The sequence below is a fragment of the Ambystoma mexicanum genome, chromosome 1p, assembly GCF_040938575.1.
Source record: "Ambystoma mexicanum isolate Mex_15411 chromosome 1p, UKY_AmexF1_1, whole genome shotgun sequence".
NCBI classification, from domain to species: Eukaryota; Metazoa; Chordata; class Amphibia; order Caudata; family Ambystomatidae; genus Ambystoma; species Ambystoma mexicanum.
Window position 1 is genome coordinate 238,347,107 of NC_090921.1, and position 17,581 is coordinate 238,364,687.

General features: G+C 51.4%; 5 non-coding genes across 5 annotated transcripts; all 5 read left to right on the forward strand.

Annotated features, from left to right (window-relative positions):
* The first annotated feature begins 2,053 nt into the window (after nt 1–2,053).
* On the forward strand, nt 2,054–2,125 carry TRNAD-GUC (transfer RNA aspartic acid (anticodon GUC)). The gene has a single exon. It is a non-coding gene; the product is annotated as a tRNA-Asp (tRNA).
* Nucleotides 2,126–4,988: 2,863 nt separating this feature from the next.
* On the forward strand, nt 4,989–5,060 carry TRNAD-GUC (transfer RNA aspartic acid (anticodon GUC)). The gene has a single exon. It is a non-coding gene; the product is annotated as a tRNA-Asp (tRNA).
* Nucleotides 5,061–9,392: 4,332 nt separating this feature from the next.
* Nucleotides 9,393–9,464, forward strand: TRNAD-GUC (transfer RNA aspartic acid (anticodon GUC)). The gene has a single exon. It is a non-coding gene; the product is annotated as a tRNA-Asp (tRNA).
* A 1,224-nt stretch (nt 9,465–10,688) lies between these two features.
* On the forward strand, nt 10,689–10,760 carry TRNAD-GUC (transfer RNA aspartic acid (anticodon GUC)). Its single transcript has one exon. It is a non-coding gene; the product is annotated as a tRNA-Asp (tRNA).
* A 4,315-nt stretch (nt 10,761–15,075) lies between these two features.
* On the forward strand, nt 15,076–15,147 carry TRNAD-GUC (transfer RNA aspartic acid (anticodon GUC)). The gene has a single exon. It is a non-coding gene; the product is annotated as a tRNA-Asp (tRNA).
* The last annotated feature ends 2,434 nt before the right edge of the window (nt 15,148–17,581 follow it).

Below are 17,581 nucleotides of genomic sequence, written 5' to 3' on the forward strand. Positions count from 1 at the left end.
ACTGGAGCCTTAATCCAGCGCCTTAGACCGCTCGGCCACGCTACCTCCCTGCTAGTCGCCGAAAGCGGAACTTGACCCGTTGCCCGGCCCGCTTTAGTGCTTTGCCTTTTCTCCTTGGAAAGTCTGGAGACAGGCAGTGGAAGGGCAGGCAAACTGTCAGGTGCGCAGAGGAGGGGAGACCATGAGGCAAGGTGGGAGATGGGGGCAAGAAGTAAGAAAAAAACTAATCGCAAGCTAGGGCAGGATTCGGAAAGTGAAGCCGAAAAGGGGCTTAGCATGCAGCCCAGGGGTTTCTTTGACTGTCCTAAGCCCACAGGGACTTTGCCGTCCTCAGCTCATGAGACTTGAGATGGGTAGCTTGATTTGCTGAGGAAATGCGGGATGACAGATTCAACTCTGGAGTCAAACATAGCCCGGAACTATCGCCTTAAACTGAGTTTTAAGCCTGGTGCCGATAAAAAGAAAGAAATTAGCCTTAGATCGGGCAAGCCGTTTGACGGGGGAAAATGAGACCCCCCTAGGCCAGCTAGGTGGTCGCTGGATGCTGTGCAGACATCAGCAGCTGTTCATTTCATGCCCTCACGTCTCCTCGTTAGTATAGTGGTCAGTATCCCCGCCTGTCACGCGGGAGACCGGGGTTCAATCCCCGACGGGGAGGTTAAACCTTTTCTGGATTTTTTTTAGTTCTTGACAAATATTCTTGAAGATTAGGCTGAGTCAAGTAGGGAATGGGTGCCAAGAACTGACTCTTTAAGAAAAAAGCACCGGCAACGCTAGTCATCGTACAATATTTGTGCACAATTGCTTACATTAGGCGGCCGGTCCACTTTATTGAGTCCCCCTCAGCACCATTTAGTGCTCCTGTTGTCTGCGAAGTCCAAATTGTAACCCTGAATCAGTTCCTCTTCTGACCCTTTGTATCATGTTACATGACGAGTAATGATCACCTGTTAGCTTTATCCCTAATTATAACTCTCACTCTTTCCCTGCATCTAACCCTAGCTCTAATCCCATCATTAACCTCGGTCCGGGCACACGCGTGAACCCCTACTCTCATCTCAGCCTCTCCTGGTGATACATCACACCTGGGATCGTTTGCTCCCTGTGGGCTGTGGGAAATTTGCTACCAGCACGCCCTGGAAGTGGGGCTCATTCCGCTGCAACGGGAGGTCTTCCCAGGACGCGTCACAGCTCAACGCAAGAGCTCCTGGGTTTCGAAGGCTCTTGCAGCAAGCCTTCACAAAGCAGCAGGGAGCGCCGTTCCAGATGGGAAACTTGAGACTGGATGTCCAGAAAAGCAAGACGTCAGAAGCGAAACCTTTTTCCTGCAGGGTGTGGCATACCATCCGCTTGCTCATTGCGACAGAGGTGGCACTAATGAAGGAAGAGGTCAACGTTACGTTCTTCTTTAAAATGCAAGGCCAGGAAAAGTGGCAGCGGTGGGATTTGAACCCACGCCTCCGAAGAGACTGGAGCCTTAATCCAGCGCCTTAGACCGCTCGGCCACGCTACCTCCCTGCTAGTCGCCGAAAGCGGAACTTGACCCGTTGCCCGGCCCGCTTTAGTGCTTTGCCTTTTCTCCTTGGAAAGTCTGGAGACAGGCAGTGGAAGGGCAGGCAAACTGTCAGGTGCGCAGAGGAGGGGAGACCATGAGGCAAGGTGGGAGATGGGGGCAAGAAGTGAGAAAAAAACTAATCGCAAGCTAGGGCAGGATTCGGAAAGTGAAGCCGAAAAGGGGCTTAGCATGCAGCCCAGGGGTTTCTTTGACTGTCCTAAGCCCACAGGGACTTTGCCGTCCTCAGCTCATGAGACTTGAGATGGGTAGCTTGATTTGCTGAGGAAATGCGGGATGACAGATTCAACTCTGGAGTCAAACATAGCCCGGAACTATCGCCTTAAACTGAGTTTTAAGCCTGGTGCCGATAAAAAGAAAGAAATTAGCCTTAGATCGGGCAAGCCGTTTGACGGGGGAAAATGAGACCCCCTAGGCCAGCTAGGTGGTCGCTGGATGCTGTGCAGACATCAGCAGCTGTTCATTTCATGCCCTCACGTCTCCTCGTTAGTATAGTGGTCAGTATCCCCGCCTGTCACGCGGGAGACCGGGGTTCAATTCCCCGACGGGGAGGTTAAACCTTTTCTGGATTTTTTTTAGTTCTTGACAAATATTCTTGAAGATTAGGCTGAGTCAAGTAGGGAATGGGTGCCAAGAACTGACTCTTTAAGAAAAAAGCACCGGCAACGCTAGTCATCGTACAATATTTGTGCACAATTGCTTACATTAGGCGGCCGGTCCACTTTATTGAGTCCCCCTCAGCACCATTTAGTGCTCCTGTTGTCTGCGAAGTCCAAATTGTAACCCTGAATCAGTTCCTCTTCTGACCCTTTGTATCATGTTACATGACGAGTAATGATCACCTGTTAGCTTTATCCCTAATTATAACTCTCACTCTTTCCCTGCATCTAACCCTAGCTCTAATCCCATCATTAACCTCGGTCCGGGCACACGCGTGAACCCCTACTCTCATCTCAGCCTCTCCTGGTGATACATCACACCTGGGATCGTTTGCTCCCTGTGGGCTGTGGGAAATTTGCTACCAGCACGCCCTGGAAGTGGGGCTCATTCCGCTGCAACGGGAGGTCTTCCCAGGACGCGTCACAGCTCAACGCAAGAGCTCCTGGGTTTCGAAGGCTCTTGCAGCAAGCCTTCACAAAGCAGCAGGGAGCGCCGTTCCAGATGGGAAACTTGAGACTGGATGTCCAGAAAAGCAAGACGTCAGAAGCGAAACCTTTTTCCTGCAGGGTGTGGCATACCATCCGCTTGCTCATTGCGACAGAGGTGGCACTAATGAAGGAAGAGGTCAACGTTACGTTCTTCTTTAAAATGCAAGGCCAGGAAAAGTGGCAGCGGTGGGATTTGAACCCACGCCTCCGAAGAGACTGGAGCCTTAATCCAGCGCCTTAGACCGCTCGGCCACGCTACCTCCCTGCTAGTCGCCGAAAGCGGAACTTGACCCGTTGCCCGGCCCGCTTTAGTGCTTTGCCTTTTCTCCTTGGAAAGTCTGGAGACAGGCAGTGGAAGGGCAGGCAAACTGTCAGGTGCGCAGAGGAGGGGAGACCATGAGGCAAGGTGGGAGATGGGGGCAAGAAGTGAGAAAAAAACTAATCGCAAGCTAGGGCAGGATTCGGAAAGTGAAGCCGAAAAGGGGCTTAGCATGCAGCCCAGGGGTTTCTTTGACTGTCCTAAGCCCACAGGGACTTTGCCGTCCTCAGCTCATGAGACTTGAGATGGGTAGCTTGATTTGCTGAGGAAATGCGGGATGACAGATTCAACTCTGGAGTCAAACATAGCCCGGAACTATCGCCTTAAACTGAGTTTTAAGCCTGGTGCCGATAAAAAGAAAGAAATTAGCCTTAGATCGGGCAAGCCGTTTGACGGGGGAAAATGAGACCCCCTAGGCCAGCTAGGTGGTCGCTGGATGCTGTGCAGACATCAGCAGCTGTTCATTTCATGCCCTCACGTCTCCTCGTTAGTATAGTGGTCAGTATCCCCGCCTGTCACGCGGGAGACAGGGTTCAATTCCCCGACGGGGAGGTTAAACCTTTTCTGGATTTTTTTTAGTTCTTGACAAATATTCTTGAAGATTAGGCTGAGTCAAGTAGGGAATGGGTGCCAAGAACTGACTCTTTAAGAAAAAAGCACCGGCAACGCTAGTCATCGTACAATATTTGTGCACAATTGCTTACATTAGGCGGCCGGTCCACTTTATTGAGTCCCCCTCAGCACCATTTAGTGCTCCTGTTGTCTGCGAAGTCCAAATTGTAACCCTGAATCAGTTCCTCTTCTGACCCTTTGTATCATGTTACATGACGAGTAATGATCACCTGTTAGCTTTATCCCTAATTATAACTCTCACTCTTTCCCTGCATCTAACCCTAGCTCTAATCCCATCATTAACCTCGGTCCGGGCACACGCGTGAACCCTTACTCTCATCTCAGCCTCTCCTGGTGATACATCACACCTGGGATCGTTTGCTCCCTGTGGGCTGTGGGAAATTTGCTACCAGCACGCCCTGGAAGTGGGGCTCATTCCGCTGCAACGGGAGGTCTTCCCAGGACGCGTCACAGTTCAACGCAAGAGCTCCTGGGTTTCGAAGGCTCTTGCAGCAAGCCTTCACAAAGCAGCAGGGAGCGCCGTTCCAGATGGGAAACTTGAGACTGGATGTCCAGAAAAGCAAGACGTCAGAAGCGAAACCTTTTTCCTGCAGGGTGTGGCATACCATCCGCTTGCTCATTGCGACAGAGGTGGCACTAATGAAGGAAGAGGTCAACGTTACGTTCTTCTTTAAAATGCAAGGCCAGGAAAAGTGGCAGCGGTGGGATTTGAACCCACGCCTCCGAAGAGACTGGAGCCTTAATCCAGCGCCTTAGACCGCTCGGCCACGCTACCTCCCTGCTAGTCGCCGAAAGCGGAACTTGACCCGTTGCCCGGCCCGCTTTAGTGCTTTGCCTTTTCTCCTTGGAAAGTCTGGAGACAGGCAGTGGAAGGGCAGGCAAACTGTCAGGTGCGCAGAGGAGGGGAGACCATGAGGCAAGGTGGGAGATGGGGGCAAGAAGTGAGAAAAAAACTAATCGCAAGCTAGGGCAGGATTCGGAAATTGAAGCCGAAAAGGGGCTTAGCATGCAGCCCAGGGGTTTCTTTGACTGTCCTAAGCCCACAGGGACTTTGCCGTCCTCAGCTCATGAGACTTGAGATGGGTAGCTTGATTTGCTGAGGAAATGCGGGATGACAGATTCAACTCTGGAGTCAAACATAGCCCGGAACTATCGCCTTAAACTGAGTTTTAAGCCTGGTGCCGATAAAAAGAAAGAAATTAGCCTTAGATCGGGCAAGCCGTTTGACGGGGGAAAATGAGACCCCCTAGGCCAGCTAGGTGGTCGCTGGATGCTGTGCAGACATCAGCAGCTGTTCATTTCATGCCCTCACGTCTCCTCGTTAGTATAGTGGTCAGTATCCCCGCCTGTCACGCGGGAGACCGGGGTTCAATTCCCCGACGGGGAGGTTAAACCTTTTCTGGATTTTTTTTAGTTCTTGACAAATATTCTTGAAGATTAGGCTGAGTCAAGTAGGGAATGGGTGCCAAGAACTGACTCTTTAAGAAAAAAGCACCGGCAACGCTAGTCATCGTACAATATTTGTGCACAATTGCTTACATTAGGCGGCCGGTCCACTTTATTGAGTCCCCCTCAGCACCATTTAGTGCTCCTGTTGTCTGCGAAGTCCAAATTGTAACCCTGAATCAGTTCCTCTTCTGACCCTTTGTATCATGTTACATGACGAGTAATGATCACCTGTTAGCTTTATCCCTAATTATAACTCTCACTCTTTCCCTGCATCTAACCCTAGCTCTAATCCCATCATTAACCTCGGTCCGGGCACACGCGTGAACCCTTACTCTCATCTCAGCCTCTCCTGGTGATACATCACACCTGGGATCGTTTGCTCCCTGTGGGCTGTGGGAAATTTGCTACCAGCACGCCCTGGAAGTGGGGCTCATTCCGCTGCAACGGGAGGTCTTCCCAGGACGCGTCACAGCTCAACGCAAGAGCTCCTGGGTTTCGAAGGCTCTTGCAGCAAGCCTTCACAAAGCAGCAGGGAGCGCCGTTCCAGATGGGAAACTTGAGACTGGATGTCCAGAAAAGCAAGACGTCAGAAGCGAAACCTTTTTCCTGCAGGGTGTGGCATACCATCCGCTTGCTCATTGCGACAGAGGTGGCACTAATGAAGGAAGAGGTCAACGTTACGTTCTTCTTTAAAATGCAAGGCCAGGAAAAGTGGCAGCGGTGGGATTTGAACCCACGCCTCCGAAGAGACTGGAGCCTTAATCCAGCGCCTTAGACCGCTCGGCCACGCTACCTCCCTGCTAGTCGCCGAAAGCGGAACTTGACCCGTTGCCCGGCCCGCTTTAGTGCTTTGCCTTTTCTCCTTGGAAAGTCTGGAGACAGGCAGTGGAAGGGCAGGCAAACTGTCAGGTGCGCAGAGGAGGGGAGACCATGAGGCAAGGTGGGAGATGGGGGCAAGAAGTGAGAAAAAAACTAATCGCAAGCTAGGGCAGGATTCGGAAAGTGAAGCCGAAAAGGGGCTTAGCATGCAGCCCAGGGGTTTCTTTGACTGTCCTAAGCCCACAGGGACTTTGCCGTCCTCAGCTCATGAGACTTGAGATGGGTAGCTTGATTTGCTGAGGAAATGCGGGATGACAGATTCAACTCTGGAGTCAAACATAGCCCGGAACTATCGCCTTAAACTGAGTTTTAAGCCTGGTGCCGATAAAAAGAAAGAAATTAGCCTTAGATCGGGCAAGCCGTTTGACGGGGGAAAATGAGACCCCCTAGGCCAGCTAGGTGGTCGCTGGATGCTGTGCAGACATCAGCAGCTGTTCATTTCATGCCCTCACGTCTCCTCGTTAGTATAGTGGTCAGTATCCCCACCTGTCACGCGGGAGACCGGGGTTCAATTCCCGACGGGGAGGTTAAACCTTTTCTGGATTTTTTTTAGTTCTTGACAAATATTCTTGAAGATTAGGCTGAGTCAAGTAGGGAATGGGTGCCAAGAACTGACTCTTTAAGAAAAAAGCACCGGCAACGCTAGTCATCGTACAATATTTGTGCACAATTGCTTACATTAGGCGGCCGGTCCACTTTATTGAGTCCCCCTCAGCACCATTTAGTGCTCCTGTTGTCTGCGAAGTCCAAATTGTAACCCTGAATCAGTTCCTCTTCTGACCCTTTGTATCATGTTACATGACGAGTAATGATCACCTGTTAGCTTTATCCCTAATTATAACTCTCACTCTTTCCCTGCATCTAACCCTAGCTCTAATCCCATCATTAACCTCGGTCCGGGCACACGCGTGAACCCCTACTCTCATCTCAGCCTCTCCTGGTGATACATCACACCTGGGATCGTTTGCTCCCTGTGGGCTGTGGGAAATTTGCTACCAGCACGCCCTGGAAGTGGGGCTCATTCCGCTGCAACGGGAGGTCTTCCCAGGACGCGTCACAGCTCAACGCAAGAGCTCCTGGGTTTCGAAGGCTCTTGCAGCAAGCCTTCACAAAGCAGCAGGGAGCGCCGTTCCAGATGGGAAACTTGAGACTGGATGTCCAGAAAAGCAAGACGTCAGAAGCGAAACCTTTTTCCTGCAGGGTGTGGCATACCATCCGCTTGCTCATTGCGACAGAGGTGGCACTAATGAAGGAAGAGGTCAACGTTACGTTCTTCTTTAAAATGCAAGGCCAGGAAAAGTGGCAGCGGTGGGATTTGAACCCACGCCTCCGAAGAGACTGGAGCCTTAATCCAGCGCCTTAGACCGCTCGGCCACGCTACCTCCCTGCTAGTCGCCGAAAGCGGAACTTGACCCGTTGCCCGGCCCGCTTTAGTGCTTTGCCTTTTCTCCTTGGAAAGTCTGGAGACAGGCAGTGGAAGGGCAGGCAAACTGTCAGGTGCGCAGAGGAGGGGAGACCATGAGGCAAGGTGGGAGATGGGGGCAAGAAGTGAGAAAAAAACTAATCGCAAGCTAGGGCAGGATTCGGAAAGTGAAGCCGAAAAGGGGCTTAGCATGCAGCCCAGGGGTTTCTTTGACTGTCCTAAGCCCACAGGGACTTTGCCGTCCTCAGCTCATGAGACTTGAGATGGGTAGCTTGATTTGCTGAGGAAATGCGGGATGACAGATTCAACTCTGGAGTCAAACATAGCCCGGAACTATCGCCTTAAACTGAGTTTTAAGCCTGGTGCCGATAAAAAGAAAGAAATTAGCCTTAGATCGGGCAAGCCGTTTGACGGGGGAAAATGAGACCCCCTAGGCCAGCTAGGTGGTCGCTGGATGCTGTGCAGACATCAGCAGCTGTTCATTTCATGCCCTCACGTCTCCTCGTTAGTATAGTGGTCAGTATCCCTGCCTGTCACGCGGGAGACCGGGGTTCAATTCCCCGACGGGGAGGTTAAACCTTTTCTGGATTTTTTTTAGTTCTTGACAAATATTCTTGAAGATTAGGCTGAGTCAAGTAGGGAATGGGTGCCAAGAACTGACTCTTTAAGAAAAAAGCACCGGCAACGCTAGTCATCGTACAATATTTGTGCACAATTGCTTACATTAGGCGGCCGGTCCACTTTATTGAGTCCCCCTCAGCACCATTTAGTGCTCCTGTTGTCTGCGAAGTCCAAATTGTAACCCTGAATCAGTTCCTCTTCTGACCCTTTGTATCATGTTACATGACGAGTAATGATCACCTGTTAGCTTTATCCCTAATTATAACTCTCACTCTTTCCCTGCATCTAACCCTAGCTCTAATCCCATCATTAACCTCGGTCCGGGCACACGCGTGAACCCTTACTCTCATCTCAGCCTCTCCTGGTGATACATCACACCTGGGATCGTTTGCTCCCTGTGGGCTGTGGGAAATTTGCTACCAGCACGCCCTGGAAGTGGGGCTCATTCCGCTGCAACGGGAGGTCTTCCCAGGACGCGTCACAGCTCAACGCAAGAGCTCCTGGGTTTCGAAGGCTCTTGCAGCAAGCCTTCACAAAGCAGCAGGGAGCGCCGTTCCAGATGGGAAACTTGAGACTGGATGTCCAGAAAAGCAAGACGTCAGAAGCGAAACCTTTTTCCTGCAGGGTGTGGCATACCATCCGCTTGCTCATTGCGACAGAGGTGGCACTAATGAAGGAAGAGGTCAACGTTACGTTCTTCTTTAAAATGCAAGGCCAGGAAAAGTGGCAGCGGTGGGATTTGAACCCACGCCTCCGAAGAGACTGGAGCCTTAATCCAGCGCCTTAGACCGCTCGGCCACGCTACCTCCCTGCTAGTCGCCGAAAGCGGAACTTGACCCGTTGCCCGGCCCGCTTTAGTGCTTTGCCTTTTCTCCTTGGAAAGTCTGGAGACAGGCAGTGGAAGGGCAGGCAAACTGTCAGGTGCGCAGAGGAGGGGAGACCATGAGGCAAGGTGGGAGATGGGGGCAAGAAGTAAGAAAAAAACTAATCGCAAGCTAGGGCAGGATTCGGAAAGTGAAGCCGAAAAGGGGCTTAGCATGCAGCCCAGGGGTTTCTTTGACTGTCCTAAGCCCACAGGGACTTTGCCGTCCTCAGCTCATGAGACTTGAGATGGGTAGCTTGATTTGCTGAGGAAATGCGGGATGACAGATTCAACTCTGGAGTCAAACATAGCCCGGAACTATCGCCTTAAACTGAGTTTTAAGCCTGGTGCCGATAAAAAGAAAGAAATTAGCCTTAGATCGGGCAAGCCGTTTGACGGGGGAAAATGAGACCCCCCTAGGCCAGCTAGGTGGTCGCTGGATGCTGTGCAGACATCAGCAGCTGTTCATTTCATGCCCTCACGTCTCCTCGTTAGTATAGTGGTCAGTATCCCCGCCTGTCACGCGGGAGACCGGGGTTCAATTCCCCGACGGGGAGGTTAAACCTTTTCTGGATTTTTTTTAGTTCTTGACAAATATTCTTGAAGATTAGGCTGAGTCAAGTAGGGAATGGGTGCCAAGAACTGACTCTTTAAGAAAAAAGCACCGGCAACGCTAGTCATCGTACAATATTTGTGCACAATTGCTTACATTAGGCGGCCGGTCCACTTTATTGAGTCCCCCTCAGCACCATTTAGTGCTCCTGTTGTCTGCGAAGTCCAAATTGTAACCCTGAATCAGTTCCTCTTCTGACCCTTTGTATCATGTTACATGACGAGTAATGATCACCTGTTAGCTTTATCCCTAATTATAACTCTCACTCTTTCCCTGCATCTAACCCTAGCTCTAATCCCATCATTAACCTCGGTCCGGGCACACGCGTGAACCCCTACTCTCATCTCAGCCTCTCCTGGTGATACATCACACCTGGGATCGTTTGCTCCCTGTGGGCTGGATGTCCAGAAAAGCAAGACGTCAGAAGCGAAACCTTTTTCCTGCAGGGTGTGGCATACCATCCGCTTGCTCATTGCGACAGAGGTGGCACTAATGAAGGAAGAGGTCAACGTTACGTTCTTCTTTAAAATGCAAGGCCAGGAAAAGTGGCAGCGGTGGGATTTGAACCCACGCCTCCGAAGAGACTGGAGCCTTAATCCAGCGCCTTAGACCGCTCGGCCACGCTACCTCCCTGCTAGTCGCCGAAAGCGGAACTTGACCCGTTGCCCGGCCCGCTTTAGTGCTTTGCCTTTTCTCCTTGGAAAGTCTGGAGACAGGCAGTGGAAGGGCAGGCAAACTGTCAGGTGCGCAGAGGAGGGGAGACCATGAGGCAAGGTGGGAGATGGGGGCAAGAAGTAAGAAAAAAACTAATCGCAAGCTAGGGCAGGATTCGGAAAGTGAAGCCGAAAAGGGGCTTAGCATGCAGCCCAGGGGTTTCTTTGACTGTCCTAAGCCCACAGGGACTTTGCCGTCCTCAGCTCATGAGACTTGAGATGGGTAGCTTGATTTGCTGAGGAAATGCGGGATGACAGATTCAACTCTGGAGTCAAACATAGCCCGGAACTATCGCCTTAAACTGAGTTTTAAGCCTGGTGCCGATAAAAAGAAAGAAATTAGCCTTAGATTGGGCAAGCCGTTTGACGGGGGAAAATGAGACCCCCTAGGCCAGCTAGGTGGTCGCTGGATGCTGTGCAGACATCAGCAGCTGTTCATTTCATGCCCTCACGTCTCCTCGTTAGTATAGTGGTCAGTATCCCCGCCTGTCACGCGGGAGACCGGGGTTCAATTCCCCGACGGGGAGGTTAAACCTTTTCTGGATTTTTTTTAGTTCTTGACAAATATTCTTGAAGATTAGGCTGAGTCAAGTAGGGAATGGGTGCCAAGAACTGACTCTTTAAGAAAAAAGCACCGGCAACGCTAGTCATCGTACAATATTTGTGCACAATTGCTTACATTAGGCGGCCGGTCCACTTTATTGAGTCCCCCTCAGCACCATTTAGTGCTCCTGTTGTCTGCGAAGTCCAAATTGTAACCCTGAATCAGTTCCTCTTCTGACCCTTTGTATCATGTTACATGACGAGTAATGATCACCTGTTAGCTTTATCCCTAATTATAACTCTCACTCTTTCCCTGCATCTAACCCTAGCTCTAATCCCATCATTAACCTCGGTCCGGGCACACGCGTGAACCCTTACTCTCATCTCAGCCTCTCCTGGTGATACATCACACCTGGGATCGTTTGCTCCCTGTGGGCTGTGGGAAATTTGCTACCAGCACGCCCTGGAAGTGGGGCTCATTCCGCTGCAACGGGAGGTCTTCCCAGGACGCGTCACAGCTCAACGCAAGAGCTCCTGGGTTTCGAAGGCTCTTGCAGCAAGCCTTCACAAAGCAGCAGGGAGCGCCGTTCCAGATGGGAAACTTGAGACTGGATGTCCAGAAAAGCAAGACGTCAGAAGCGAAACCTTTTTCCTGCAGGGTGTGGCATACCATCCGCTTGCTCATTGCGACAGAGGTGGCACTAATGAAGGAAGAGGTCAACGTTACGTTCTTCTTTAAAATGCAAGGCCAGGAAAAGTGGCAGCGGTGGGATTTGAACCCACGCCTCCGAAGAGACTGGAGCCTTAATCCAGCGCCTTAGACCGCTCGGCCACGCTACCTCCCTGCTAGTCGCCGAAAGCGGAACTTGACCCGTTGCCCGGCCCGCTTTAGTGCTTTGCCTTTTCTCCTTGGAAAGTCTGGAGACAGGCAGTGGAAGGGCAGGCAAACTGTCAGGTGCGCAGAGGAGGGGAGACCATGAGGCAAGGTGGGAGATGGGGGCAAGAAGTGAGAAAAAAACTAATCGCAAGCTAGGGCAGGATTCGGAAAGTGAAGCCGAAAAGGGGCTTAGCATGCAGCCCAGGGGTTTCTTTGACTGTCCTAAGCCCACAGGGACTTTGCCGTCCTCAGCTCATGAGACTTGAGATGGGTAGCTTGATTTGCTGAGGAAATGCGGGATGACAGATTCAACTCTGGAGTCAAACATAGCCCGGAACTATCGCCTTAAACTGAGTTTTAAGCCTGGTGCCGATAAAAAGAAAGAAATTAGCCTTAGATCGGGCAAGCCGTTTGACGGGGGAAAATGAGACCCCCCTAGGCCAGCTAGGTGGTCGCTGGATGCTGTGCAGACATCAGCAGCTGTTCATTTCATGCCCTCACGTCTCCTCGTTAGTATAGTGGTCAGTATCCCCGCCTGTCACGCGGGAGACCGACGGGGAGGTTAAACCTTTTCTGGATTTTTTTTAGTACTTGACAAATATTCTTGAAGATTAGGCTGAGTCAAGTAGGGAATGGGTGCCAAGAACTGACTCTTTAAGAAAAAAGCACCGGCAACGCTAGTCATCGTACAATATTTGTGCACAATTGCTTACATTAGGCGGCCGGTCCACTTTATTGAGTCCCCCTCAGCACCATTTAGTGCTCCTGTTGTCTGCGAAGTCCAAATTGTAACCCTGAATCAGTTCCTCTTCTGACCCTTTGTATCATGTTACATGACGAGTAATGATCACCTGTTAGCTTTATCCCTAATTATAACTCTCACTCTTTCCCTGCATCTAACCCTAGCTCTAATCCCATCATTAACCTCGGTCCGGGCACACGCGTGAACCCCTACTCTCATCTCAGCCTCTCCTGGTGATACATCACACCTGGGATCGTTTGCTCCCTGTGGGCTGTGGGAAATTTGCTACCAGCACGCCCTGGAAGTGGGGCTCATTCCGCTGCAACGGGAGGTCTTCCCAGGACGCGTCACAGCTCAACGCAAGAGCTCCTGGGTTTCGAAGGCTCTTGCAGCAAGCCTTCACAAAGCAGCAGGGAGCGCCGTTCCAGATGGGAAACTTGAGACTGGATGTCCAGAAAAGCAAGACGTCAGAAGCGAAACCTTTTTCCTGCAGGGTGTGGCATACCATCCGCTTGCTCATTGCGACAGAGGTGGCACTAATGAAGGAAGAGGTCAACGTTACGTTCTTCTTTAAAATGCAAGGCCAGGAAAAGTGGCAGCGGTGGGATTTGAACCCACGCCTCCGAAGAGACTGGAGCCTTAATCCAGCACCTTAGACCGCTCGGCCACGCTACCTCCCTGCTAGTCGCCGAAAGCGGAACTTGACCCGTTGCCCGGCCCGCTTTAGTGTTTTGCCTTTTCTCCTTGGAAAGTCTGGAGACAGGCAGTGGAAGGGCAGGCAAACTGTCAGGTGCGCAGAGGAGGGGAGACCATGAGGCAAGGTGGGAGATGGGGGCAAGAAGTAAGAAAAAAACTAATCGCAAGCTAGGGCAGGATTCGGAAAGTGAAGCCGAAAAGGGGCTTAGCATGCAGCCCAGGGGTTTCTTTGACTGTCCTAAGCCCACAGGGACTTTGCCGTCCTCAGCTCATGAGACTTGAGATGGGTAGCTTGATTTGCTGAGGAAATGCGGGATGACAGATTCAACTCTGGAGTCAAACATAGCCCGGAACTATCGCCTTAAACTGAGTTTTAAGCCTGGTGCCGATAAAAAGAAAGAAATTAGCCTTAGATCGGGCAAGCCGTTTGACGGGGGAAAATGAGACCCCCTAGGCCAGCTAGGTGGTCGCTGGATGCTGTGCAGACATCAGCAGCTGTTCATTTCATGCCCTCACGTCTCCTCGTTAGTATAGTGGTCAGTATCCCCGTCACGCGGGAGACCGGGGTTCAATTCCCCGACGGGGAGGTTAAACCTTTTCTGGATTTTTTTTAGTTCTTGACAAATATTCTTGAAGATTAGGCTGAGTCAAGTAGGGAATGGGTGCCAAGAACTGACTCTTTAAGAAAAAAGCACCGGCAACGCTAGTCATCGTACAATATTTGTGCACAATTGCTTACATTAGGCGGCCGGTCCACTTTATTGAGTCCCCCTCAGCACCATTTAGTGCTCCTGTTGTCTGCGAAGTCCAAATTGTAACCCTGAATCAGTTCCTCTTCTGACCCTTTGTATCATGTTACATGACGAGTAATGATCACCTGTTAGCTTTATCCCTAATTATAACTCTCACTCTTTCCCTGCATCTAACCCTAGCTCTAATCCCATCATTAACCTCGGTCCGGGCACACGCGTGAACCCTTACTCTCATCTCAGCCTCTCCTGGTGATACATCACACCTGGGATCGTTTGCTCCCTGTGGGCTGTGGGAAATTTGCTACCAGCACGCCCTGGAAGTGGGGCTCATTCCGCTGCAACGGGAGGTCTTCCCAGGACGCGTCACAGCTCAACGCAAGAGCTCCTGGGTTTCGAAGGCTCTTGCAGCAAGCCTTCACAAAGCAGCAGGGAGCGCCGTTCCAGATGGGAAACTTGAGACTGGATGTCCAGAAAAGCAAGACGTCAGAAGCGAAACCTTTTTCCTGCAGGGTGTGGCATACCATCCGCTTGCTCATTGCGACAGAGGTGGCACTAATGAAGGAAGAGGTCAACGTTACGTTCTTCTTTAAAATGCAAGGCCAGGAAAAGTGGCAGCGGTGGGATTTGAACCCACGCCTCCGAAGAGACTGGAGCCTTAATCCAGCGCCTTAGACCGCTCGGCCACGCTACCTCCCTGCTAGTCGCCGAAAGCGGAACTTGACCCGTTGCCCGGCCCGCTTTAGTGCTTTGCCTTTTCTCCTTGGAAAGTCTGGAGACAGGCAGTGGAAGGGCAGGCAAACTGTCAGGTGCGCAGAGGAGGGGAGACCATGAGGCAAGGTGGGAGATGGGGGCAAGAAGTGAGAAAAAAACTAATCGCAAGCTAGGGCAGGATTCGGAAAGTGAAGCCGAAAAGGGGCTTAGCATGCAGCCCAGGGGTTTCTTTGACTGTCCTAAGCCCACAGGGACTTTGCCGTCCTCAGCTCATGAGACTTGAGATGGGTAGCTTGATTTGCTGAGGAAATGCGGGATGACAGATTCAACTCTGGAGTCAAACATAGCCCGGAACTATCACCTTAAACTGAGTTTTAAGCCTGGTGCCGATAAAAAGAAAGAAATTAGCCTTAGATCGGGCAAGCCGTTTGACGGGGGAAAATGAGACCCCCCTAGGCCAGCTAGGTGGTCGCTGGATGCTGTGCAGACATCAGCAGCTGTTCATTTCATGCCCTCACGTCTCCTCGTTAGTATAGTGGTCAGTATCCCCGCCTGTCACGCGGGAGACCGGGGTTCAATTCCCCGACGGGGAGGTTAAACCTTTTCTGGATTTTTTTTAGTTCTTGACAAATATTCTTGAAGATTAGGCTGAGTCAAGTAGGGAATGGGTGCCAAGAACTGACTCTTTAAGAAAAAAGCACCGGCAACGCTAGTCATCGTACAATATTTGTGCACAATTGCTTACATTAGGCGGCCGGTCCACTTTATTGAGTCCCCCTCAGCACCATTTAGTGCTCCTGTTGTCTGCGAAGTCCAAATTGTAACCCTGAATCAGTTCCTCTTCTGACCCTTTGTATCATGTTACATGACGAGTAATGATCACCTGTTAGCTTTATCCCTAATTATAACTCTCACTCTTTCCCTGCATCTAACCCTAGCTCTAATCCCATCATTAACCTCGGTCCGGGCACACGCGTGAACCCCTACTCTCATCTCAGCCTCTCCTGGTGATACATCACACCTGGGATCGTTTGCTCCCTGTGGGCTGTGGGAAATTTGCTACCAGCACGCCCTGGAAGTGGGGCTCATTCCGCTGCAACGGGAGGTCTTCCCAGGACGCGTCACAGCTCAACGCAAGAGCTCCTGGGTTTCGAAGGCTCTTGCAGCAAGCCTTCACAAAGCAGCAGGGAGCGCCGTTCCAGATGGGAAACTTGAGACTGGATGTCCAGAAAAGCAAGACGTCAGAAGCGAAACCTTTTTCCTGCAGGGTGTGGCATACCATCCGCTTGCTCATTGCGACAGAGGTGGCACTAATGAAGGAAGAGGTCAACGTTACGTTCTTCTTTAAAATGCAAGGCCAGGAAAAGTGGCAGCGGTGGGATTTGAACCCACGCCTCCGAAGAGACTGGAGCCTTAATCCAGCGCCTTAGACCGCTCGGCCACGCTACCTCCCTGCTAGTCGCCGAAAGCGGAACTTGACCCGTTGCCCGGCCCGCTTTAGTGCTTTGCCTTTTCTCCTTGGAAAGTCTGGAGACAGGCAGTGGAAGGGCAGGCAAACTGTCAGGTGCGCAGAGGAGGGGAGACCATGAGGCAAGGTGGGAGATGGGGGCAAGAAGTAAGAAAAAAACTAATCGCAAGCTAGGGCAGGATTCGGAAAGTGAAGCCGAAAAGGGGCTTAGCATGCAGCCCAGGGGTTTCTTTGACTGTCCTAAGCCCACAGGGACTTTGCCGTCCTCAGCTCATGAGACTTGAGATGGGTAGCTTGATTTGCTGAGGAAATGCGGGATGACAGATTCAACTCTGGAGTCAAACATAGCCCGGAACTATCGCCTTAAACTGAGTTTTAAGCCTGGTGCCGATAAAAAGAAAGAAATTAGCCTTAGATCGGGCAAGCCGTTTGACGGGGGAAAATGAGACCCCCTAGGCCAGCTAGGTGGTCGCTGGATGCTGTGCAGACATCAGCAGCTGTTCATTTCATGCCCTCACGTCTCCTCGTTAGTATAGTGGTCAGTATCCCCGCCTGTCACGTGGGAGACCGGGGTTCAATTCCCCGACGGGGAGGTTAAACCTTTTCTGGATTTTTTTTAGTTCTTGACAAATATTCTTGAAGATTAGGCTGAGTCAAGTAGGGAATGGGTGCCAAGAACTGACTCTTTAAGAAAAAAGCACCGGCAACGCTAGTCATCGTACAATATTTGTGCACAATTGCTTACATTAGGCGGCCGGTCCACTTTATTGAGTCCCCCTCAGCACCATTTAGTGCTCCTGTTGTCTGCGAAGTCCAAATTGTAACCCTGAATCAGTTCCTCTTCTGACCCTTTGTATCATGTTACATGACGAGTAATGATCACCTGTTAGCTTTATCCCTAATTATAACTCTCACTCTTTCCCTGCATCTAACCCTAGCTCTAATCCCATCATTAACCTCGGTCCGGGCACACGCGTGAACCCTTACTCTCATCTCAGCCTCTCCTGGTGATACATCACACCTGGGATCGTTTGCTCCCTGTGGGCTGTGGGAAATTTGCTACCAGCACGCCCTGGAAGTGGGGCTCATTCCGCTGCAACGGGAGGTCTTCCCAGGACGTGTCACAGCTCAACGCAAGAGCTCCTGGGTTTCGAAGGCTCTTGCAGCAAGCCTTCACAAAGCAGCAGGGAGCGCCGTTCCAGATGGGAAACTTGAGACTGGATGTCCAGAAAAGCAAGACGTCAGAAGCGAAACCTTTTTCCTGCAGGGTGTGGCATACCATCCGCTTGCTCATTGCGACAGAGGTGGCACTAATGAAGGAAGAGGTCAACGTTACGTTCTTCTTTAAAATGCAAGGCCAGGAAAAGTGGCAGCGGTGGGATTTGAACCCACGCCTCCGAAGAGACTGGAGCCTTAATCCAGCGCCTTAGACCGCTCGGCCACGCTACCTCCCTGCTAGTCGCCGAAAGCGGAACTTGACCCGTTGCCCGGCCCGCTTTAGTGTTTTGCCTTTTCTCCTTGGAAAGTCTGGAGACAGGCAGTGGAAGGGCAGGCAAACT